Source organism: Ovis canadensis, chromosome 26, assembly GCF_042477335.2.
Source record: "Ovis canadensis isolate MfBH-ARS-UI-01 breed Bighorn chromosome 26, ARS-UI_OviCan_v2, whole genome shotgun sequence".
Lineage (NCBI taxonomy): Eukaryota > Metazoa > Chordata > Mammalia > Artiodactyla > Bovidae > Ovis > Ovis canadensis.
The window spans coordinates 10,086,894-10,112,758 of record NC_091270.1 but is presented as its reverse complement, the minus strand read 5'-3'; positions in this window follow the sequence as shown (position 1 = coordinate 10,112,758).

The following is a 25,865-nucleotide window of genomic DNA, read 5'->3' as shown; positions in this document are numbered from 1 at the left end:
ACAGGTCTTAGGCCCCGGCATCGACGGGAGAGGAATCCCGAGAGGCCCCCGAGGAAATCGCATGGGGACTGGCCTTTCCTGAGGCCACCAGAGCGGTTCCCTGAGGTCCCCGTCGTAAGTCGAGAGCACCTGCCGCAACTCGAGAAAATCCAGGAGGTTTTGCCCTCCAGGCGAGATGAGGCCCATTTCCGCTGAGGCTTCTCGAGGCCAACCACATCTAACCACTGGACCTTCCAAAGGGTCCTTCACACCCTTGCTGCAACTCAAGAAGTTCCCCGACATACCCCTCTGCACTCGAGAGGAAGCACGTGGTGTCCCGCAGACATCCAGGGGAGCCCCGTTTCCACCTCCTACCTCGAGATGAGGGATCCTTTCCTGTTTCGTAGGGAAAGAATTCCCGGCGTTCCCGTCGCATCTCAAGAGGAGGCGCTCTCCACAGGAAAGGTGAGAGGAACTCCAGGGTCGTGCCACCATTCCAAGAGTCCCCCAGATGTGTCAGTCCATTCCAGAGGAACCTGTTTTCCCTGCACTGCCTTGACGTTCAAGCCAAGGATCGACTCCCACCACGTGTGCACGTGGGAGAGCCCTGTGGGAAAGCCTCGTGGGAAAGCCTCGTGGGAAAGACTCGAGGGAAAACCATAGATCCTTTGATCCACGCGGCGGACTGCGTGACACTGCTGCTACCGCTCTGGAGGAAAGCGCAAGTGCATGCCCGCATTCGAGACGAGGACTGACTCCCCTGGGGAGACTCCAGAAGTACCCCAAGATCCATGTCAGCACTGGAGAGGAATCCTCAGGTTCCGGCCCCGACTCCACACAAGGTCTTAGGCCCCGGCATCGACGGGAGAGGAATCCCGAGACGCCCCCGAGGAACTCGCATGGGGACTGGCCTTTCCTGAGGCCACCAGAGCGGGTCCCTGAGGTCCCCGTCGTAAGTCGAGAGCACCTGCCGCAACTCGAGAAAATCCAGGAGGTTTTGCCCTCCAGGCGAGATGAGGCCCATTTCCGCTGAGGCTTCTCGAGGTCAATCACATCTAACCACTGGAACTTCCAAAGGGTCCTTCACACCATTGCTGCAACTCAGGAAGTTCCCCGACATACCCGTCTCCACTCGAGAGGAAGCACGTGGGGTCCCGCACACATCCAGGGGAGCCCCGTTTCCGCCTCCTAGCTCGAGATGAGGGATCCTTTCCCTGTTTCGTAGGGAAAGAATTCCCGGCCTTCCCGTCGCATCTCAAGAGGAGGCACTCTGCACAGGAAAGGCGAGAGGAACTCCAGGGTCGTGACACCATTCCAAGAGTCCCGCAAATGTGTCAGTCCATTCCAGAGGAACCTGTTTTCCCTGCACTGCCTTGACGTTCAAGCCGAGGATCAACTCCCACCACGTGTGCACGTGGGACAGCCCTGTGGGAAAGCCTCGTGGGAAAGCCTCGTGGGAAAGACTCGAGGGAAAACCATAGATCCTTTGATCCACGCGGGGGACTGCGTGACACTGCTGCTACCGCTCTGGAGGAAAGCGCAAGTGCATGCCCGCATTCGAGACGAGGACTGACTCCCCTGGGGAGACTCCAGAAGTACCCCAAGATCCATGTCAGCACTGGAGAGGAATCCTCAGGTTCCGGCCCCGACTCCACACAATGTCTTAGGCCCCGGCATCGTCGGGAGAGGAATCCCGAGAGGCCCCCGAGGAACTCGCATGGGGACTGGCCTTTCCTGTGGCCACCAGAGCGGGTCCCTGAGGTCCCCGTCGTAAGTCGAGAGCACCTGCCGCAACTCGAGAAAATCCAGGAGGTTTTCCCCTCCAGGCGAGATGAGGCCCATTTCCGCTGAGGCTTCTCGAGGCCAATCACATCTAACCACTGGAACTTCCAAAGGGTCCTTCACACCCTTGCTGCAACTCAAGAAGTTCCCCGACATACCCGTCTCCACTCGAGAGGAAGCACGTGGGGTCCCGCACACATCCAGGGGAGCCCCGTTTCCGCCTCCTAGCTCGAGATGAGGGATCCTTTACCTGTTTCGTAGGGAAAGAATTCCCGGCATTCCCGTCGCATGTCAAGAGGAGGCGCTCTCCACAGGAAAGGCGAGAGGAACTGCAGGGTCGGCCACCATTCCAAGAGTCCCCCAGATGTGTCAGTCCATTCCAGAGGAACCTGTTTTCCCTGCACTGCCTTAACATTCAAGCCGAGGATCGACTCCCACCACGTGTGCACGTGGGACAGCCCTGTGGGAAAGCATCGTGGGAAAGCCTCGTGGGAAAGACTCGAGGGAAAAACATAGATCCTTTGATCCACGCGGCGGACTGCGTGACACTGCTGCTACCGCTCTGGAGGAAAGCACAAGTGCATGCCCGCAATCGAGACGAGGACTGACTCCCCTGGGGAGACTCCAGAAGTACCCCAAGATCCATGTCAGCACTGGAGAGGAATCCTCAGGTTCCGGCCCCGACTCCACACAAGGTCTTAGGCCCCGGCATCGACGGGAGAGGAATCCCGAGAGGCCCCCGGGGAACTCGCATGGGGACTGGCCTTTCCTGAGGCCACCAGAGCGCGTCCCTGAGGTCCCCGTTGTAAGTCGAGAGCACCTGCCGCAACTCGAGAAAATCCAGGAGGTTTTCACCTCCAGGCGAGATGAGGCCCATTTCCGCTGAGGCTGCTCGAGGCCAATCACATCTAACCACTGGAACTTCCAAAGGGTCCTTCACACCCTTGCTGCAACTCAAGAAGTTCCCCGACATACCCGTCTGCACTCGAGAGGAAGCACGTGGTGTCCCGCACACATCCAGGGGAGCCCCGTTTCCGCCTCCTAGCTCAAGATGAGGGATCCTTTCCCTGTTTCGTAGGGAAAGAATTCCTGGCGTTCCCGTCGCATCTCAAGAGGAGGCGCTCTCCACAGGAAAGGCGAGAGGAACTCCAGGGTCATGTCACCATTCCAAGTGTCCCCCAGATGTGTCAGTCCATTCCAGAGGAACCTGTTTTCCCTGCATTGCCTTGACGTTCAAGCCGAGGATCGACTCCCACCACGTGTGCACGTGGGACAGCCCTGTGGGAAAGCCTCGTGGGAAAGCCTCGTGGGAAAGACTCGAGGGAAAACCATAGATCCTTTGATCCTCGCGGCGGACTGCGTGACACTGCTGCTACCGCTCTGGAGGAAAGCGCAAGTGCATGCCCGCATTCGAGACCAGGACTGACTCCCCTGGGGAGACTCCAGAAGTACCCCAAGATCCATGTCAGCACTGGAGAGGAATCCTCAGGTTCCGGCCCCGACTCCACACAAGGTCTTAGGCCCCGGCATCGACGGGAGAGGAATGCCGAGAGGCCCCCGAGGAACTCGCATGGGGACTGGCCTTTCCTGAGGCCACCACAGCGGGTCCCTGAGGTCCCCGTCGTAAGTCGAGAGCACCTGCCGCAACTCGAGAAAATCCAGGAGGTTTTGCCCTCCAGGCGAGATGAGGCCCATTTCCGCTGAGGCTGCTCGAGGCCAATCACATCTAACCACTGGAACTTCCAAAGGGTCCTTCACACCCTTGCTGCAACTCAAGAAGTTCCCCGACATACCCGTCTGCACTCGAGAGGAAGCACGTGGTGTCCCACACACATCCAGGGGAGCCCCGTTTCCACCTCCTAGCTCGAGATGAGGGATCCTTTCCCTGTTTCGCAGGGAAAGAATTCCCGGCGTTCCCGTCGCATCTCAAGAGGAGGCGCTCTCCACAGGAAAGGCGAGAGGAACTCCAGGGTCATGTCACCATTCCAAGTGTCCCCCAGATGTGTCAGTCCATTCCAGAGGAACCTGTTTTCCCTGCACTGCCTTGACGTTCAAGCCGAGGATCGACTCCCACCACGTGTGCACGTGGGACAGCCCTGTGGGAAAGCCTCGTGGGAAAGCCTCGTGGGAAAGACTCGAGGGAAAACCATAGGTCCTTTGATCCACGCGGCGGACTGCGTGACACTGCTGCTACCACTCTGGAGGAAAGCGCAAGTGCATGCCCGCATTCGAGACCAGGACTGACTCCCCTGGGGAGACTCCAGAAGTACCCCAAGATCCATGTCAGCACTGGAGAGGAATCCTCAGGTTCCGGCCCCGACTCCACACAAGGTCTTAGGCCCCGGCATCGACGGGAGAGGAATCCCGAGAGGCCCCCGAGGAACTCGCATGGGGACTGGCCTTTCCTGAGGCCACCAGAGCGGGTCCCTGAGGTCCCCGTCGTAAGTCGAGAGCACCTGCCGCAACTCGAGAAAATCCAGGAGGTTTTGCCCTCCAGGCGAGATGAGGCCCATTTCCGCTGAGGCTGCTCGAGGCCAATCACATCTAACCACTGGAACTTCCAAAGGGTCCTTCACACCATTGCTGCAACTCAAGAAGTTCCCCGACATACCCGTCTGCACTCGAGAGGAAGCACGTGGTGTCCCGCACACATCCAGGGGAGCCCCGTTTCCGCCTCCTAGCTCGAGATGAGGGATCCTTTCCCTGTTTCGTAGGGAAAGAATTCCCGGTGTTCCCGTCGCATCTCAAGAGGAGGCGCTCTCCACAGGAAAGGCGAGAGGAACTCCAGGGTCGTGCCACCATCCCAAGAGTCCCCCAGATGTGTCAGTCCATTCCAGAGGAACCTGTTTTCCCTGCACTGCCTTGACGGTCAAGCCGAGGATCGACTCCCACCACGTGTGCACGTGGGACAGCCCTTTGGGAAAACCTCGTGGAAAGCCTCATGGGAAAGACTCGAGGGAAAACCATCGGTCCTTTGATCCACGCGGCGGACTGCGTGACACTGCTGCTACCGCTCTAGAGGAAAGCGCAAGTGCATGCCCGCATTCGAGACGAGGACTGACTCCCCTGGGGAGACTCCAGAAGTACCCCAAGATCCATGTCAGCACTGGAGAGGAATCCTCAGGTTCCGGCCCCGACTCCAAACAAGGACTTAGGCCCCGGCATCGACGGGAGAGGAATCCCGAGAGGCCCCCGAGGAACTCGCATGGGGACTGGCCTTTCCTGAGGCCACCAGAGCGGGTCCCTGAGATCCCCGTCGTAAGTCGAGAGCACCTGCCGCAACTCGAGAAAATCCAGGAGGTTTTGCCCTCCAGGCGAGATGAGGCCCATTTCCGCTGAGTCTTCTCGAGGCTAATCACGTCTAACCACTGGAACTTCCAAAAGGTCCTTCACACCCTTGCTGCAACTCAAGAAGTTCCCCGACATACCCGTCTCCACTCGAGAGGAAGCACGTGGGTCCCGCACACATCCAGGGGAGCCCCGTTTCCGCCTCCTAGCTTGAGATGAGGGATCCTTTACCTGTTTTGTAGGGAAAGAATTCCCGGCGTTCCCGTCGCATCTCAAGAGGAGGCGCTCTCCACAGGAAAGGCGAGATGAACTCCAGGGTCGTGCCACAATTCCAAGAGTCCCCCAGATGTGTCAGTCCATTCCAGAGGAACCTGTTTTCCCTGCACTGCCTTGACGTTCAAGCCGAGGATCGACTCCCACCACGTGTGCACGTGGGACAGCCCTGTGGGAAAGCCTCGTGGGAAAGCCTCGTGGGAAAGACTCGAGGGAAAACCATAGATCCTTTGATCCACGCGGCGGACTGCGTGACACTGCTGCTACCGCTCTGGAGGAAAGCGCAAGTGCATGCCCACATTCGAGACGAGGACTGACTCCCCTGGGGAGACTCCAGAAGTACCCCAAGATCCATGTCAGCACTGGAGAGGAATCCTCAGGTTCCGGCCCCGACTCCACACAAGGTCTTAGGCCCCGGCATCGACGGGAGAGGAATCCCGAGAGGCCCACGAGGAACTCGCGTGGGGACTGGCCTTTCCTGAGGCCACCAGAGCGGTTCCCTGAGGTCCCCGTCGTAAGTCGAGAGCACCTGCCGCAACTCGAGAAAATCCAGGAGGTTTTGCCCTCCAGGCGAGATGAGGCCCATTTCCGCTGAGGCTTCTCGAGGCCAATCACATCTAACCACTGGAACTTCCAAAGGGTCCTTCACACCATTGCTGCAACTCAAGAAGTTCCCCGACATACCCGTCTCCACTCGAGAGGAAACACGTGGGTCCCGCACACATCCAGGGGAGCCCCGTTTCCGCCTCCTAGCTCGAGATGAGGGATCCCTTCCCTGTTTCGTAGGGTAAGAATTCCCGGCGTTCCCGTCGCATCTCAAGAGGAGGCGCTCTCCACAGGAAAGGCGAGAGGAACTCCAGGGTCATGTCACCATTCCAAGTGTCCCCCAGATGTGTCAGTCCATTCCAGAGGAACCTGTGTTCCCTGCACTGCCTTGACGTTCAAGCAGAAGATCGACTCTCACCACGTGTGCACGTGGGACAGTCCTGTGGGAAAGCCTCGTGGGAAAGCCTCGTGGGAAAGACTCGAGGGAAAACCATAGATCCTTTGATCCACGCGGCGGACTGCGTGACACTGCTGCTACCGCTCTGGAGGAAAGCGCAAGTGCATGCCCGCATTCGAGACGAGGATTGACTCCCCTGGGGAGACTCCAGAAGTACCCCAAGATCCATGTCAGCACTGGAGAGGAATCCTCAGGTTCCGGCCCCGACTCCACACAAGGTCTTAGGCCCCGGCATCGACGGGAGAGGAATGCCGAGAGGCCCCCGAGGAACTCGCATGGGGACTGGCCTTTCCTGAGGCCACCAGAGCGGGTCCCTGAGGTCCCCGTCGTAAGTCGAGAGCACCTGCCGCAACTCGAGAAAATCCAGGAGGTTTTGCCCTCCAGGCGAGATGAGGCCCATTTCCGCTGAGGCTTCTCGAGGCTAATCACGTCTAACCACTGGAACTCCCAAAGGGTCCTTCACACCCTTGCTGCAACTCAAGAAGTTCCCCGACATACCCGTCTCCACTCGAGAGGAAGCACGTGGGTCTCGCACACATCCAGGGGAGCCCCGTTTACGCCTCCTAGCTCGAGATGAGGGATCCTTTCCCTGTTTCGTAGGGAAAGAATTCCCGGCGTTCCCGTCGCATCTCAAGAGGAGGCGCTCTCCACAGGAAAGGCGAGAGGAACTCCAGGGTCGTGCCACCATTCCAAGAGTCCCCCAGATGTGTCAGTCCATTCCAGAGGAACCTGTTTTCCCTGCACTGCCTTGACGTTCAAGCCGAGGATCGACTCCCACCACGTGTGCACGTGGGACAGCCCTGTGGGAAAGCCTCGTGGGAAAGCCTCGTGGGAAAGACTCGAGGGAAAACCATATATCCTTTGATCCACGCGGCGGACTGCGTGACACTGCTGCTCTCGCTCTGGAGGAAAGCGCAAGTGCATGCCCGCATTCGAGACGAGGACTGACTCCCCTGGGGAGACTCCAGAAGTACCCCAAGATCCATGTCAGCACTGGAGAGGAATCCTCAGGTTCCGGCCCCGACTCCACACAAGGTCTTAGGCCACGGCATCGACGGGAGAGGAATCCCGAGAGGCCCCCGAGGAAATCGCATGGGGACTGGCCTTTCCTGAGGCCACCAGAGAGGGTCCCTGAGGTCCCCGTCGTAAGTCGAGAGCACCTGCCGCAACTCGAGAAAATCCAGGAGGTTTTGCCCTCCAGGCGAGATGAGGCCCATTTCCGCTGAGGCTTCTCGAGGCCAACCACATCTAACCACTGGACCTTCCAAAGGGTCCTTCACACCCTTGCTGCAACTCAAGAAGTTCCCCGACATACCCGTCTCCACTCGAGAGGAAGCACGTGGTGTCCCGCAGACATCCAGGGGAGCCTCGTTTCCACCTCCTACCTCGAGATGAGTGATCCTTTCCCTGTTTCGTAGGGAAAGAATTCCCGGCGTTCCCGTCGCATCTCAAGAGGAGGCGCTCTCCACAGGAAAGGCGAGAGGAACTCCAGGGTCGTGCCACCATTCCAAGAGTCCCCCAGATGTGTCAGTCCATTCCAGAGGAACCTGTTTTCCCTGCACTGCCATGACGTTCAAGCCGAGGATCGACTCCCACCACGTGTGCACGTGGGACAGCCCTGTGGGAAAGCCTCGTGGGAAAGCCTCGTGGGAAAGACTCGAGGGAAAACCATAGATCCTTTGATCCACGTGGGGAATGCGTGACACTGCTGCTACCGCTCTGGAGGAAAGCGCAAGTGCATGCCCGCATTCGAGACCAGGACTGACTCCCCTGGGGAGACTCCAGAAGTACCCCAAGATCCATGTCAGCACTGGAGAGGAATCCTCAGGTTCCGGCCCCGACTCCACACAAGGTCTTAGGCCCCGGCATCAACGGGAGAGGAATCCCGAGAGGCCCACGAGGAACTCGCATGGGGACTGGCCTTTCCTGAGGCCACCAGAGCGGGTCCCTGAGGTCCCCGTCGTCAGTCGAGAGCACCTGCCGCAACTCGAGAAAATCCAGGAGGTTTTGCCCTCCAGGCGAGATGAGGCCCATTTCCGCTGAGGCTTCTCGAGGCCAATCACATCTAACCACTGGAACTTACAAAGGGTCCTTCACACCATTGCTGCAACTCAAGAAGTTCCCCGACATACCCGTCTGCACTCGAGAGGAAGCACGTGGTGTCCCGCACACATCCAGGGGAGCCCCGTTTCCGCCTCCTAGCTCGAGATGAGGGATCCTTTCCCTGTTTCGTAGGGAAAGAATTCCCGGCGTTCCCGTCGCATCTCAAGAGGAGGCACTCTCCACAGGAAAGGCGAGAGGAACTCCAGGGTCGTGCCACCATTCCAAGAGTCCCCCAGATGTGTCAGTCCATTCCAGAGGAACCTGTTTTCCCTGCACTGCCTTGACGGTAAAGCCGAGGATCGACTCCCACCACGTGTGCACGTGGGACAGCCCTTTGGGAAAACCTCGTGGAAAGCCTCGTGGGAAAGACTCGAGGGAAAACCATCGGTCCTTTGATCCACGCGGCGGACTGCGTGACACTGCTGCTACCGCTCTAGAGGAAAGCGCAAGTGCATGCCCGCATTCGAGACGAGGACTGACTCCCCTGGGGAGACTCCAGAAGTACCCCAAGATCCATGTCAGCACTGGAGAGGAATCCTCAGGTTCCGGCCCCGACTCCAAACAAGGACTTAGGCCCCGGCATCGACGGGAGAGGAATCCCGAGAGGCCCCCGAGGAACTCGCATGGGGACTGGCCTTTCCTGAGGCCACCAGAGCGGGTCCCTGAGATCCCCGTCGTAAGTCGAGAGCACCTGCCGCAACTCGAGAAAATCCAGGAGGTTTTGCCCTCCAGGCGAGATGAGGCCCATTTCCGCTGAGTCTTCTCGAGGCTAATCACGTCTAACCACTGGAACTTCCAAAAGGTCCTTCACACCCTTGCTGCAACTCAAGAAGTTCCCCGACATACCCGTCTCCACTCGAGAGGAAGCACGTGGGTCCCGCACACATCCAGGGGAGCCCCGTTTCCGCCTCCTAGCTTGAGATGAGGGATCCTTTCCCTGTTTCGTAGGGAAAGAATTCCCGGCGTTCCCGTCGCATCTCAAGAGGAGGCGCTCTCCACAGGAAAGGCGAGATGAACTCCAGGGTCGTGCCACAATTCCAAGAGTCCCCCAGATGTGTCAGTCCATTCCAGAGGAACCTGTTTTCCCTGCACTGCCTTGACGTTCAAGCCGAGGATCGACTCCCACCACGTGTGCACGTGGGACAGCCCTGTGGGAAAGCCTCGTGGGAAAGCCTCGTGGGAAAGACTCGAGGGAAAACCATAGATCCTTTGATCCACGCGGCGGACTGCGTGACATTGCTGCTACCGCTCTGGAGGAAAGCGCAAGTGCATGCCCACATTCGAGACGAGGACTGACTCCCCTGGGGAGACTCCAGAAGTACCCCAAGATCCATGTCAGCACTGGAGAGGAATCCTCAGGTTCCGGCCCCGACTCCACACAAGGTCTTAGGCCCCGGCATCGACGGGAGAGGAATCCCGAGAGGCCCACGAGGAACTCGCATGGGGACTGGCCTTTCCTGAGGCCACCAGAGCGGTTCCCTGAGGTCCCCATCGTAAGTCGAGAGGACCTGCCGCAACTCGAGAAAATCCAGGAGGTTTTGCCCTCCAGGCGAGATGAGGCCCATTTCCGCTGAGGCTTCTCGAGGCCAATCACATCTAACCACTGGAACTTCCAAAGGGTCCTTCACACCATTGCTGCAACTCAAGAAGTTCCCCGACATACCCGTCTCCACTCGAGAGGAAGCACGTGGGTCCCGCACACATCCAGGAGAGCCCCGTTTCCGCCTCCTAGCTCGAGATGAAGGATCCTTTCCCTGTTTCGTAGGGAAAGAATTCCCGGCGTTCCCGTCGCATCTCAAGAGGAGGCGCTCTCCACAGGAAAGGCGAGAGGAACTCCAGGGTCGTGACACCATTCCAAGAGTCCCCCAGAGTTGTCAGTCCATTCCAGAGGAACCTGTTTTCCCTGCACTGCCTTGACGTTCAAGCCGAGGATCGACTCCCACCACGTGTGCACGTGGGACAGCCCTGTGGGAAAGCCTCGTGGGAAAGCCTCGTGGGAAAGACTCGAGGGAAAACCATAGATCCTTTGATCCACGTGGGGAATGCGTGACACTGCTGCTACCGCTCTGGAGGAAAGCGCAAGTGCATGCCCGCATTCGAGTCGAGGACTGACTCCCCTGGGGAGACTCCAGAAGTACCCCAAGATCCATGTCAGCACTGGAGAGGAATCCTCAGGTTCCGGCCCCGACTCCACACAAGGTCTTAGGCCCCGGCATCGACGGGAGAGGAATCCCGAGAGGCCCCCGAGGAACTCGCATGGGGACTGGCCTTTCCTGAGGCCACCAGAGCGGGTCCCTGAGGTCCCCGTCGTAAGTCGAGAGCACCTGCCGCAACTCGAGAAAATCCAGGAGGTTTTGCCCTCCAGGCGAGATGAGGCCCATTTCCGCTGAGGCTTCTCGAGGCCAATCACGTCTAACCACTGGAACTTCCAAAGGGTCCTTCACACCCTTGCTGCAACTCAAGAAGTTCCCCGACATACCCGTCTCCACTCGAGAGGAAGCACGTGGGGTCCCGCACACATCCAGGGGAGCCCCGTTTCCGCCTCCTAGCTCGAGATGAGGCATCCTTTCCCTGTTTCGTAGGGAAAGAATTCCCGGCGTTCCCGTCGCATCTCAAGAGGAGGCGCTCTCCACAGGAAAGGCGAGAGGAACTCCAGGGTCGTGACACCATTCCAAGAGTCCCCCAGATGTGTCAGTCCATTCCAGAGGAACCTGTTTTCCCTGCACTGCCTTGACGTTCAAGCCGAGGATCGACTCCCACCACGTGTGCACGTGGGACAGCCCTGTGGGAAAGCCTCGTGGGAAAGCCTCGTGGGAAAGACTCGAGGGAAAACCATAGATCCTTTGATCCACGCGGAAGACTCGTGACACTGCTGCTACCGCTCTGGAGGAAAGCGCAAGTGCATGCCCGCATTCGAGACGAGGACTGACTCCCCTGGGGAGACTCCAGAAGTACCCCAAGATCCATGTCAGCACTGGAGAGGAATCCTCAGGTTCCGGCCCCGACTCCACACAAGGTCTTAGGCCCCGGCATCGACGGGAGAGGAATGCCGAGAGGCCCCCGAGGAACTCGCATGGGGACTGGCCTTTCCTGAGGCCACCAGAGCGGGTCCCTGAGGTCCCCGTCGTAAGTCGAGAGCACCTGCCGCAACTCGAGAAAATCCAGGAGGTTTTGCCCTCCAGGCGAGATGAGGCCCATTTCCGCTGAGGCTTCTCGAGGCCAATCACGTCTAACCACTGGAACTTCCAAAGGGTCCTTCACACCCTTGCTGCAACTCAAGAAGTTCCCCGACATACCCGTCTCCACTCGAGAGGAAGCACGTGGGGTCCCGCACACATCAAGGGGAGCCCCGTTTCCGCCTCCTAGCTCGAGATGAGGCATCCTTTCCCTGTTTCGTAGGGAAAGAATTCCCGGCGTTCCCGTCGCATCTCAAGAGGAGGCGCTCTCCACAGGAAAGGCGAGAGGAACTCCAGGGTCGTGACACCATTCCAAGAGTCCCCCAGATGTGTCAGTCCATTCCAGAGGAACCTGTTTTCCCTGCACTGCCTTGACGTTCAAGCCGAGGATCGACTCCCACCACGTGTGCACGTGGGACAGCCCTGTGGGAAAGCCTCGTGGGAAAGCCTCGTGGGAAAGACTCGAGGGAAAACCATAGATCCTTTGATCCACGCGGAAGACTCGTGACACTGCTGCTACCGCTCTGGAGGAAAGCGCAAGTGCATGCCCGCATTCGAGTCGAGGACTGACTCCCCTGGGGAGACTCCAGAAGTACCCCAAGATCCATGTCAGCACTGGAGAGGAATCCTCAGGTTCCGGCCCCGACTCCACACGAGGTCTTAGGCCCCGGCATCGACGGGAGAGGAATCCCGAGAGGCCCCCGCGGAACTCGCATGGGGACTGGCCTTTCGTGAGGCCACCAGAGCGGGTCCCTGAGGTCCCCGTCGTAAGTCGAGAGCACCTGCCGCAACTCGAGAAAATCTAGGAGGTTTTACCCTCCAGGCGAGATGAGGACCATTTCCGCTGAGGCTTCTCGAGGCCAATCACATCTAACCACTGGAACTTCCAAAGGGTCCTTCACACTCTTGCTGCATCTCAAGAAGTTCCCCGACATACCCGTCTCCACTCGAGAGGAAGCACGTGGGGTCCCGCACACATCCAGGGGAGCCCCGTTTCCGCCTCCTAGCTCGAGATGAGGGATCCTTTCCCTGTTTCGTAGGGAAAGAATTCCCGGCGTTCCCGTCGCATCTCAAGAGGAGGCGCTCTACACAGAAAAGGCGAGAGGAACTCCAGGGTCGTGCCACCAATCCAAGAGTCCCCCAGATGTGTCAGTCCATTCCAGAGGAACCTTTTTTCCCTGCACTGCCTTGACGTTCAAGCCGAGGATCGACTCCCACCACGTGTGCACGTGGGACAGCCCTGTGGGAAAGCCTCGTGGGAAAGCCTCGTGGGAAAGACTCGAGGGAAAACCATAGATCCTTTGATCCACGCGGAAGACTCGTGACACTGCTGCTACCGCTCTGGAGGAAAGCGCAAGTGCATGCCCGCATTCGAGACGAGGACTGACTCCCCTGGGGAGACTCCAGAAGTACCCCAAGATCCATGTCAGCACTGGAGAGGAATCCTCAGGTTCCGGCCCCGACTCCACACAAGGTCTTAGGCCCCGGCATCGACGGGAGAGGAATCCCGAGAGGCCCCCGAGGAACTCGCATGGGGACTGGCCTTTCCTGAGGCCACCAGAGCGGGTCCCTGAGGTCCCCGTCGTAAGTCGAGAGCACCTGCCGCAACTCGAGAAAATCCAGGAGGTTTTGCCCTCCAGGCGAGATGAGGCCCATTTCCGCTGAGGCTTCTCGAGGCCAATCACGTCTAACCACTGGAACTTCCAAAGGGTCCTTCACACCCTTGCTGCAACTCAAGAAGTTCCCCGACATACCCGTCTCCACTCGAGAGGAAGCACGTGGGGTCCCGCACACATCAAGGGGAGCCCCGTTTCCGCCTCCTAGCTCGAGATGAGGCATCCTTTCCCTGTTTCGTAGGGAAAGAATTCCCGGCGTTCCCGTCGCATCTCAAGAGGAGGCGCTCTCCACAGGAAAGGCGAGAGGAACTCCAGGGTCGTGACACCATTCCAAGAGTCCCCCAGATGTGTCAGTCCATTCCAGAGGAACCTGTTTTCCCTGCACTGCCTTGACGTTCAAGCCGAGGATCGACTCCCACCACGTGTGCACGTGGGACAGCCCTGTGGGAAAGCCTCGTGGGAAAGCCTCGTGGGAAAGACTCGAGGGAAAACCATAGATCCTTTGATCCACGCGGAAGACTCGTGACACTGCTGCTACCGCTCTGGAGGAAAGCGCAAGTGCATGCCCGCATTCGAGTCGAGGACTGACTCCCCTGGGGAGACTCCAGAAGTACCCCAAGATCCATGTCAGCACTGGAGAGGAATCCTCAGGTTCCGGCCCCGACTCCACACGAGGTCTTAGGCCCCGGCATCGACGGGAGAGGAATCCCGAGAGGCCCCCGCGGAACTCGCATGGGGACTGGCCTTTCGTGAGGCCACCAGAGCGGGTCCCTGAGGTCCCCGTCGTAAGTCGAGAGCACCTGCCGCAACTCGAGAAAATCTAGGAGGTTTTACCCTCCAGGCGAGATGAGGACCATTTCCGCTGAGGCTTCTCGAGGCCAATCACATCTAACCACTGGAACTTCCAAAGGGTCCTTCACACTCTTGCTGCATCTCAAGAAGTTCCCCGACATACCCGTCTCCACTCGAGAGGAAGCACGTGGGGTCCCGCACACATCCAGGGGAGCCCCGTTTCCGCCTCCTAGCTCGAGATGAGGGATCCTTTCCCTGTTTCGTAGGGAAAGAATTCCCGGCGTTCCCGTCGCATCTCAAGAGGAGGCGCTCTACACAGAAAAGGCGAGAGGAACTCCAGGGTCGTGCCACCAATCCAAGAGTCCCCCAGATGTGTCAGTCCATTCCAGAGGAACCTTTTTTCCCTGCACTGCCTTGACGTTCAAGCCGAGGATCGACTCCCACCACGTGTGCACGTGGGACAGCCCTGTGGGAAAGCCTCGTGGGAAAGCCTCGTGGGAAAGACTCGAGGGAAAACCATAGATCCTTTGATCCACGCGGCGGACTGCGTGACACTGCTGCTACCGCTCTGGAGGAAAGCGCAAGTGCATGCCCGCATTCGAGACGAGGACTGACTCCCCTGGGGAGACTCCAGAAGTACCCCAAGATCCATGTCAGCACTGGAGAGGAATCCTCAGGTTCCGGCCCCGACTCCACACAAGGTCTTAGGCCCCGGCATCGACGGGAGAGGAATCCCGAGAGGCCCACGAGGAACTCACATGGGGACTGGCCTTTCCTGAGGCCACCAGAGCGGGTCCCTGAGGTCCCCGTCGTAAGTCGAGATCACCTGCCGAAACTCGAGAAAATCCAGGAGGTTTTGCCCTCCAGGCGAGATGAGGCCCATTTCCGCTGAGGCTTCTCGAGGCTAATCACGTCTAACCACTGGAACTTCCAAAGGTTCCTTCACACCCTTGCTGCAACTCAAGAAGTTCCCCGACCTACCCGTCTCCACTCGAGAGGAAGCACGTGGGTCCCGCACACATCCAGGGGAGCCCCGTTTCCGCCTCCTAGCTCGAGATGAGGGATCCTTTCCCTGTTTCGTAGGGAAAGAATTCCCGGCGTTCCCGTCGCATCTCAAGAGGAGGCGCTCTCCACAGGAAAGGCGAGAGGAACTCCAGGGTCGTGCCACCATTCCAGAGTCCCCCAGATGTGTCAGTCCATTCCAGAGGAACCTGTTTTCCCTGCACTGCCTTGACGTTCAAGCCGAGGATCGACTCCCACCACGTGTGCACGTGGGACAGCGCTGTGGGAAAGCCTCGTGGAAAGCCTCGTGGGAAAGACTCGAGGGAAAACCATAGATCCTTTGATCCACGCTGCGGACTGCGTGACACTGCTGCTACTGCTCTGGAGGAAAGTGCAAGTGCATGCCCGCATTCGAGACGAGGACTGACTCCCCTGGGGAGACTCCAGAAGTACCCCAAGATCCATGTCAGCACTGGAGAGGAATCCTCAGGTTCCGGCCCCGACTCCACACAAGGTCTTAGGCCCCGGCATCGACGGGAGAGGAATCCCGAGAGGCCCACGAGGAACTCACATGGGGACTGGCCTTTCCTGAGGCCACCAGAGCGGGTCCCTGAGGTCCCCGTCGTAAGTCGAGATCACCTGCCGAAACTCGAGAAAATCCAGGAGGTTTTGCCCTCCAGGCGAGATGAGGCCCATTTCCGCTGAGGCTTCTCGAGGCTAATCACGTCTAACCACTGGAACTTCCAAAGGTTCCTTCACACCCTTGCTGCAACTCAAGAAGTTCCCCGACCTACCCGTCTCCACTCGAGAGGAAGCACGTGGGTCCCGCACACATCCAGGGGAGCCCCGTTTCCGCCTCCTAGCTCGAGATGAGGGATCCTTTCCCTGTTTCGTAGGGAAAGAATTCCCGGCGTTCCCGTCGCATCTCAAGAGGAGGCGCTCTCCACAGGAAAGGCGAGAGGAACTCCAGGGTCGTGCCACCATTCCAGAGTCCCCCAGATGTGTCAGTCCATTCCAGAGGAACCTGTTTTCCCTGCACTGCCTTGACGTTCAAGCCGAGGATCGACTCCCACCACGTGTGCACGTGGGACAGCGCTGTGGGAAAGCCTCGTGGAAAGCCTCGTGGGAAAGACTCGAGGGAAAACCATAGATCCTTTGATCCACGCTGCGGACTGCGTGACACTGCTGCTACTGCTCTGGAGGAAAGTGCAAGTGCATGCCCGCATTCGAGACGAGGACTGACTCCCCTGGGGAGACTCCAGAAGTACCCCAAGATCCATGTCAGCACTGGAGAGGAATCCTCAGGTTCCGGCCCCGACTCCACACAAGGTCTTAGGCCCCGGCATCGACGGGAGAGGAATCCCGAGAGGCCCACGAGGAACTCACATGGGGACTGGCCTTTCCTGAGGCCACCAGAGCGGGTCCCTGAGGTCCCCGTCGTAAGTCGAGATCACCTGCCGAAACTCGAGAAAATCCAGGAGGTTTTGCCCTCCAGGCGAGATGAGGCCCATTTCCGCTGAGGCTTCTCGAGGCTAATCACGTCTAACCACTGGAACTTCCAAAGGTTCCTTCACACCCTTGCTGCAACTCAAGAAGTTCCCCGACCTACCCGTCTCCACTCGAGAGGAAGCACGTGGGTCCCGCACACATCCAGGGGAGCCCCGTTTCCGCCTCCTAGCTCGAGATGAGGGATCCTTTCCCTGTTTCGTAGGGAAAGAATTCCCGGCGTTCCCGTCGCATCTCAAGAGGAGGCGCTCTCCACAGGAAAGGCGAGAGGAACTCCAGGGTCGTGCCACCATTCCAGAGTCCCCCAGATGTGTCAGTCCATTCCAGATGAACCTGTTTTCCCTGCACTGCCTTGACGTTCAAGCCGAGGATCGACTCCCACCACGTGTGCACGTGGGACAGCCCTGTGGGAAAGCCTCGTGGGAAAGCCTCGTGGGAAAGACTAGAGGGAAAACCATAGATCCTTTGATCCATGCGGCGGACTGCGTGACACTGCTGCTTCCGCTCTGGAGGAAAGCGCAAGTGCATGCCCGCATTCGAGACGAGGACTGACTCCCCTGGGGAGACTCCAGAAGTACCCCAAGATCCATGTCAGCACTGGAGAGGAATCCTCAGGTTCCGGCCCCGACTCCACACAAGGTCTTAGGCCCCGCTATCGACGGAAGAGGAATCCCGAGAGGCCCACGAGGAACTCACATGGGGACTGGCCTTTCCTGAGACCACCAGAGCGGGTCCCTGAGGTCCCCGTCGTAAATCGAGAGCACCTGCCGCAACTCGAGAAAATCCAGGAGGTTTTGCCCTCCAGGCGAGATGAGGCCCATTTCCGCTGAGGCTTCTCGAGGCCAATCACATCTAACCACTGGAACTTCCAAAGGGTCCTTCACACCCTTGCTGCAACTCAAGAAGTTCCCCGACATACCCGTCTGCACTCGAGAGGAAGCACGTGGTGTCCCGCACACATCCAGGGGAGCCCCGTTTCCGCCTCCTAGCTCGAGATGAGGGATCCTTTCCCTGTTTCATAGGGAAAGAATTCCCGGCGTTCCCGTCGCATCTCAAGAGGAGACGCTCTCCACAGGAAAGGCGAGAGGAACTCCAGGGTCGTGCCACCATTCCAAGAGTCCCCCAGATATGTCAGTCCATTCCATAGGAGCCTGTTTTCCCTGCACTGCCTTGACGTTCAAGCCGAGGATCGACTCCCACCACGTGTGCACGTGGGACAGCCCTGTGGGAAAGCCTCGTGGGAAAGCCTCGTGGGAAGGACTCGAGGGAAAACCATACATACTTTGATCCACGCGACGGACTGCGTGACACTGCTGCTACCGCTCTGGAGGAAAGCGCAAGTGCATGCCCGCATTCGAGACGAGGACTGACTCCCCTGGGGAGACTCCAGAAGTACCCCAAGATCCATGTCAGCACTGGAGAGGAATCCTCAGGTTCCGGCCCCGACTCCACACAAGGTCTTAGGCCCCGGCATCGACGGGAGAGGAATCCCGAGAGGCCCCCGCGGAACTCGCATGGGGACTGGCCTTTCCTGAGGCCACCAGAGCGGGTCCCTGAGGTCCCCGTCGTAAGTCGAGAGCACCTGCCGCAACTCGAGAAAATCTAGGAGGTTTTGCCCTCCAGGCGAGATGAAGACCATTTCCGCTGAGGCTTCTCGAGGCCAATCACATCTAACCACTGGAACTTCCAAAGGGTCCTTCACACTCTTGCTGCATCTCAAGAAGTTCCCCTACATACCCGTCTCCACTCGAGAGGAAGCACGTGGTGTCCCGCACACATCCAGGGGAGCCCCGTTTCCGCCTCCTAGTTCGAGATGAGGGATCCTTTCCCTGTTTCGTAGGGAAAGAATTCCCGGCGTTCCCGTCGCATCTCAAGAGGAGGCGCTCTACACAGAAAAGGCGAGAGGAACTCCAGGGTCGTGCCACCAATCCAAGAGTCCCCCAGATGTGTCAGTCCATTCCAGAGGAACCTGTTTTCCCTGCAATGCCTTGACGTTCAAGCCGAGGATCGACTCCCACCACGTGTGCACGTGGGACAGCCCTGTGGGAAAGCCTCGTGGGAAAGCCTCGTGGGAAAGACTCGAGGGAAAACCATAGATCCTTTGATCCACCCGGCGGACTGCGTGACACTGCTGCTACCGCTCTGGAGGAAAGCGCAAGTGCATGCCCGCATTCGAGACGAGGACTGACTCCCCTGGGGAGACTCCAGAAGTACCCCAAGATCCATGTCAGCACTGGAGAGGAATCCTCAGGTTCCGGCCCCTACTCCACACAAGGTCTTAGGCCCCGGCATCGACGGGAGAGGAATCCCGAGAGGCCCCCGAGGAACTCGCATGGGGACTGGCCTTTCCTGAGGCCACCAGAGCGGGTCCCTGAGGTCCCCGTCGTAAGTCGAGAGCACCTGCCGCAACTCGAGAATATCCAGGAGGTTTTGCCCTCCAGGCGAGATGAGGCCCATTTCCGCTGAGGCTTCTCGAGGCCAATCACGTCTAACCACTGGAACTTCCAAAGGGTCCTTCACACCCTTGCTGCAACTCAAGAAGTTCCCCGACATACCCGTCTCCACTCGAGAGGAAGCACGTGGGTCACGCACACATCCAGGGGAGCCCCGTTTCCGCCTCCTAGCTCGAGATGAGGGATCCTTTCCCTGTTTCATAGGGAAAGAATTCCCGGCGTTCCCGTCGCATCTCAAGAGGAGGCGCTCTCCACAGGAAAGGCGAGAGGAACTCCAGGGTCGTGCCACCATTCCAAGGGTCCCCCAGATGTGTCAGTCCATTCCAGAGGAACCTGTTTTCCCTGCACTGCCTTGACGTTCAACCCGAGGATCGACTCCCACCACGTGTGCACGTGGGACAGCCCTGTGGGAAAGCCTCGTGGGAAAGCCTCGTGGGAAAGACTCGAGGGAAAAACAAACATCCTTTGATCCACGAGGCGGACTGCGTGACACTGCTGCTACCGCTCTGGAGGGAAGCGCAAGTGCATGCCCGCATTCGAGACGAGGACTGACTCCCCTGGGGAGACTCCAGAAGTACCCCAAGATCCATGTCAGCACTGGAGAGGAATCCTCAGGTTCCGGCCCCGACTCCACACAAGGTCTTAGGCCCCGGCATCGACGGGAGAGGAATCCCGAGAGGCCCCCGAGGAACTCGCATGGGGACTGGCCTTTCCTGAGGCCACCAGAGCGGGTCCCTGAGGTCCCCGTCGTAAGTCGAGAGCACCTGCCGCAACTCGAGAAAATCCAGGAGGTTTTGCCCTCCAGGCGAGATGAGGCCCATTTCCGCTGAGGCTTCTCGAGGCCAATCACGTCTAACCACTGGAACTTCCAAAGGGTCCTTCACACCCTTGCTGCAACTCAAGAAGTTCCCCGACATACCCGTCTCCACTCGAGAGGAAGCACGTGGGGTCCCGCACACATCCAGGGGAGCCCCGTTTCCGCCTCCTAGCTCGAGATGAGGGATCCTTTCCCTGTTTCGTAGGGAAAGAATTCCCGGCGTTCCCGTCGCATCTCAAGAAGTCGCTCTCTCCACAGGAAGGGCGAGAGGAACTCCAGGGTCATGCCACCATTCCAAGAGTCCCCCAGATGTGTCAGTCCATTCCAGAGGAACCTGTTTTCCCTGCACTGCCTTGACGTTCAAGCCGAGGATCGACTCCCACCACGTGTGCACGTGGGACAGCCCTGTGGGAAAGCCTCGTGGGAAAGCCTCGTGGGAAAGACTCGAGGGAAAACCATAGATCCTTTGATCCACGCGGCGGACTGCGTGACACTGCTGCTAACGCTCTGGAGGAAAGCGCAAGTGCATGCCCGCATTCTAGACGAGGACTGACTCCCCAGGGGAGACTCCAGAAGTACCCCAAGATCCATTCAGCACTGGAGAGGAATCCTCAGGTTTCGGCCCCGACTCCACACAAGGTCTTAGGCCCCGCCATCGACGGGAGAGGAATCCCGAGAGGCCCCCGAGGAACTCGCATGGGGACTGGCCTTTCCTGAGGCCACCAGAGCGGGTCCGTGAGGTCCCCGTCGTAAGTCGAGAGCACCTGCCGCAACTCGAGAAAATCCAGGAGGTTTTGCCCTCCAGGCGAGATGAGGCCCATTTACGCTGAGGCTTCTCGAGGCCAATCACGTCTAACCACTGGAACTTCCAAAGGGTCCTTCACACCCTTGCTGCAACTCAAGAAGTTCCCCGACATACCCGTCTTCACTCGAGAGGAAGCACGTGGTGTCCCACACACATCCAGGGGAGCCCCGTTTCCGCCTCCTAGCTCGAGATGAGGGATCCTTTCCCTGTTTCCTAGGGAAAGAATTCCCGGCGTTCCCGTCGCATCTCAAGAGGAGGCGCTCTCCACAGGAAAGGCGAGAGGAACTCCAGGGTCGAGACACCATTCCAAGAGTCCCCCAGATGTGTCACTCCATTCCAGAGGAACCTGTTTTCCCTGTACTGCCTTGACGTTCAAGCCGAGGATCGACTCCCACCACGTGTGCACGTGGGACAGCCCTGTGGGAAAGCCTCGTGGGAAAGCCTCGTGGGAAAGACTCGAGGGAAAACCATAGATCCTTTGATCCACGCGGCGGACTGCGTGACACTGCTGCTACCGCTCTGGAGGAAAGCGCAAGTGCATGCCCGCATTCTAGACGAGGACTGACTCCCCAGGGGAGACTCCAGAAGTACCCCAAGATCCATGTCAGCACTGGAGAGGAATCCTCAGGTTTCGGCCCCGACTCCACACAAGGTCTTAGGCCCCGCCATCGACGGGAGAGGAATCCCGAGAGGCCCCCGAGGAACTCGCATGGGGACTGGCCTTTCCTGAGGCCACCAGAGCGGGTCCGTGAGGTCCCCGTCGTAAGTCGAGAGCACCTGCCGCAACTCGAGAAAATCCAGGAGGTTTTGCCCTCCAGGCGAGATGAGGCCCATTTCCGCTGAGGCTTCTCGAGGCCAATCACGTCTAACCACTGGAACTTCCAAAGGGTCCTTCACACCCTTGCTGCAACTCAAGAAGTTCCCCGACATACCCGTCTCCACTCGAGAGGAAGCACGTGGGGTCCCGCACACATCCAGGGGAGCCCCGTTTCCGCCTCCTAGCTCGAGATGAGGGATCCTTTCCCTGTTTCGTAGGGAAAGAATTCCCGGCGTTCCCGTCGCAACTCAAGAGGAGGCGCTCTCCACAGGAAAGGCGAGAGGAACTCCAGGGTCGTGCCACCATTCCAAGAGTCCCCCAGATGTGCCAGTCCATTCCAGAGGAAACTCTTTTCCCTGCACTGCCTTGACGTTCAAGCCGAGGATCGACTCCCACCACGTGTGCACGTGGGACAGCCCTGTGGGAAAGCCTCGTGGGAAAGCCTCGTGGGAAAGACTCGAGGGAAAACCATAGATTCTTTGATCCACGCGGCGGACTGCGTGACACTGCTGCTACCGCTCTGGAGGAAAGCGCAAGTGCATGCCCGCATTCGAGACGAGGACTGACTCCCCTGGGGAGACTCCAGAAGTACCCCAAGATCCATGTCAGCACTGGAGAGGAATCCTCAGGTTCCGGCCCCGACTCCACACAAGGTCTTAGGCCCCGGCATCGACGGGAGAGGAATGCCGAGAGGCCCCCGAGGAACTCGCATGGGGACTGGCCTTTCCTGAGGCCACCAGAGCGGGTCCCTGAGGTCCCCGTCATAAGTCGAGAGCACCTGCCGCAACTCGAGAAAATCCAGGAGGTTTTCCCCTCCAGGCGAGATGAGGCCCATTTCCGCTGAGGCTTCTCGAGGCCAATCACATCTAACCACTGGAACTTCCAAAGGGTCCTTCACACCCTTGCTGCAACTCAAGAAGTTCCCCGACATACCCGTCTCCACTCGAGAGGAAGCACGTGGGGTCCCGCACACATCCAGGGGAGCCCCGTTTCCGCCTCCTAGCTCGAGATGAAGGATCCTTTCCCTGTTTCGTAGGGAAAGAATTCCCGGTGTTCCCGTTGCATCTCAAGAGGAGGCGCTCTCCACAGGAAAGGCGAGAGGAACTCCAGGGTCGTGCCACCATTCCAAGAGTCCCCCAGATGTGTCAGTCCATTCCAGAGGAACCTGTTTTCCCTGCACTGCCTTGACGTTCAAGCCGAGGATCGACTCCCACCACGTGTGCACGTGGGACAGCCCTGTGGGAAAGCCTCGTGGGAAAGCCTCGTGGGAAAGACTCGAGGGAAAACCATACATCCTTTGATCCACGCGGCGGACTGCGTGACACTGCTGCTACCGCTCTGGAGGAAAGCGCAAGTGCATGCCCGCATTCGAGACGAGGACTGACTCCCCTGGGGAGACTCCAGAAGTACCCCAAGATCCATGTCAGCACTGGAGAGGAATCCTCAGGTTCCGGCCCCGACTCCACACAAGGTCTTAGGCCCCGGCATCGATGGGAGAGGAATCCCGAGAGGCCCCCGAGGAACTCGCATGGGGACTGGCCTTTCCTGAGGCCACCAGAGCGGGTCCCTGAGGTCCCCGTCGTAAGTCGAGAGCACCTGCCGCAACTCGAGAAAATCCAGGAGGTTTTGCCCTCCAGGCGAGATGAGGCCCATTTCCGCTGAGGCTTCTCGAGGCCAATCACATCTAACCACTGGAACTTCCAAAGGGTCCTTCACACCGTTGCTGCAACTCAAGAAAATCCCCGACATACCCGTCTGCACTCGAGAGGAAGCACGTGGTGTCCCGCACACATCCAGGGGAGACCCGTTTCCGCCTCCTAACTCGAGATGAGGGATCCTTTCCCTGTTTCGTAGGGAAAGAATTCCCGGCGTTCCCGTCGCATCTCAAGAGGAGGCGCTCTCCACAGGAAAGGCGAGAGGAACTCCAGGGTCGTGCCACCATTCCAAGAGTCCCCCAGATGTGTCAGTCCATTCCAGAGGAACCTGTTTTCCCTGCACTGCCTTGACGTTCAAGCCGAGGATCCACTCCCACCACGTGTGCACGTGGTACAGCCCTGTGGGAAAGCCTCGTGGGAAAGCCTCGTGGGAAAGACTCGAGGGAAAAACATAGATCCTTTGATCCACGCGGTGGACTGCGTGACACTGCTGCTACCGCTCTGGAGGAAAGCGCAAGTGCATGCCCGCATTCGAGACGAGGACTGACTCCCCTGGGGAGACTCCAGAAGTACCCCAAGATCCATGTCAGCACTGGAGAGGAATCCTCAGGTTCCGGCCCCGACTCCACACAAGGTCTTAGGCCCCGGCATCGACGGGAGAAGAATCCCGAGAGGCCCCCGAGGAACTCGCATGGGGACTGGCCTTTCCTGAGGCCACCAGAGCGGGTCCCTGAGGTCCCCGTCGTAAGTCGAGATCACCTGCCGCAACTCGAGAAATTCCAGGAGGTTTTGCCCTCCAGGCGAGATGAGGCCCATTTCCGCTGAGGTTTCTCGAGGCCAATCACGTTTAACCACTGGAACTTCCAATGGGTCCTTCACACCCTTGCTGCAACTGAAGCAGTTCCGCGACATACCCGTCTCCACTGGAGAGGAAGCACGTGGGGTCCCGCACACATCCAGGGGAGCCCCGTTTCCGCCTCCTAGCTCGAGATGAGGGATCCTTTCCCTGTTTCGTAGGGAAAGAATTCCCGGCGTTCCCGTCGCATCTCAAGAGGAGGCGCTCTCCACAGGAAAGGCGAGAGGAACTCCAGGGTCGTGCCACCATTCCAACAGTCCCCCAGATGTGTCAGTCCATTCCAGAGGAACCTGTATTCCCTGCACTGCCTTGACGTTCAAGCCGAGGATCGACTCCCACCACGTGTGCACGTGGGACAGCCCTGTGGGAAAGCCTCGTAGGAAAGCCTCGTGGGAAAGACTCGAGGGAAAACCATAGATCCTTTGATCCACGCGGCGGACTGCGTGACACTGCTGCTACCGCTCTGGAGGAAAGCGCAAGTGCATGCCCGCATTCGAGACGAGGACTGACTCCCCTGGGGAGACTCCAGAAGTACCCCAAGATCCATGTCAGCACTGGAGAGGAATCCTCAGGTTCCGGCCCCGACTCCACACAAGGTCTTAGGCCCCGGCATCGACGGGAGAGGAATGCCGAGAGGCCCCCGAGGAACTCGCATGGGGACTGGCCTTTCCTGAGGCCACCAGAGCGGGTCCCTGAGGTCCCCGTCGTAAGTCGAGAGCACCTGCCGCAACTCGAGAAAATCCAGGAGGTTTTGCCCTCCAGGCGAGATGAGGCCCATTTCCGCTGAGGCTTCTCGAGGCTAATCACATCTAACCACTGGAACTTCCAAAGGGTCCTTCACACCCTTGCTGCAACGGGAGCAGTTCCGCGACATACCCGTCTCCACTCGAGAGGAAGCACGTGGGGTCCCGCACACATCCAGGGGAGCCCCGTTTCCGCCTCCTAGCTCGAGATGAGGGATCCTTTCCCTGTTTCATAGGGAAAGAATTCCGGCGTTCCCGTCGCATCTCAAGAGGTGGCGCTCTCCACAGGAAAGGCGAGAGGAACTCCAGGGTCGTGCCACCATTCCAAGAGTCCCCCAGATATGTCAGTCCATTCCAGAGGAACCTGTTTTCCCTGCACTGCCTTGACGTTCAAGCCGAGGATCGACTCCCACCACGTGTGCACGTGGGACAGCCCTGTGGGAAAGCCTCGTGGGAAAGCCTCGTGGGAAAGACTCGAGGGAAAACCATAGATCCTTTGATCCACGCGGCGGACTGCGTGACACTGCCGCTACCGCTCTGGAGGAAAGCGCAAGTGTATGCCCGCATTCGAGACGAGGACTGACTCTCCTGGGGAGACTCCAGAAGTACCCCAAGATCCATGTCAGCTCTGGAGAGGAATCCTCAGGTTCCGGCCCCGACTCCACACAAGGTCTTAGGCCCCGGCATCGACGGGAGAGGAATCCCGAGAGGCCCCCGAGGAACTCGCATGGTGACTGGCCTTTCCTGAGGCCACCAGAGCGGGTCCCTGAGGTCCCCGTCGTAAGTCGAGAGCACCTGCCGCAACTCGAGAAAATCCAGGAGGTTTTGTCCTCCAGGCGAGATGAGGCCCATTTCCGCTGAAGCTTCTCGAGGCTAATCACGTCTAAACACTGGAACTTCCAAAGGGTCCTTCACACCCTTGCTGCAACTGAAGCAGTTCCGCGACATACCCGTCTCCACTCGAGAGGAAGCACGTGGGGTCCCGCACACATCCAGGGGAGCCCCGTTTCCGCCTCCTAGCTCGAGATGAGGGATCCTTTCCCTGTTTCGTAGGGAAAGAATTCCCGGCGTTCCCGTCGCATCTCAAGAGGAGGCGCTCTCCACAGGAAAGGCGAGAGGAACTCCAGGGTCGTGCCACCATTCCAAGAGACCCCCAGATGTGTCAGTCCATTCCAGAGGAACCTGTTTTCCCTGCACTG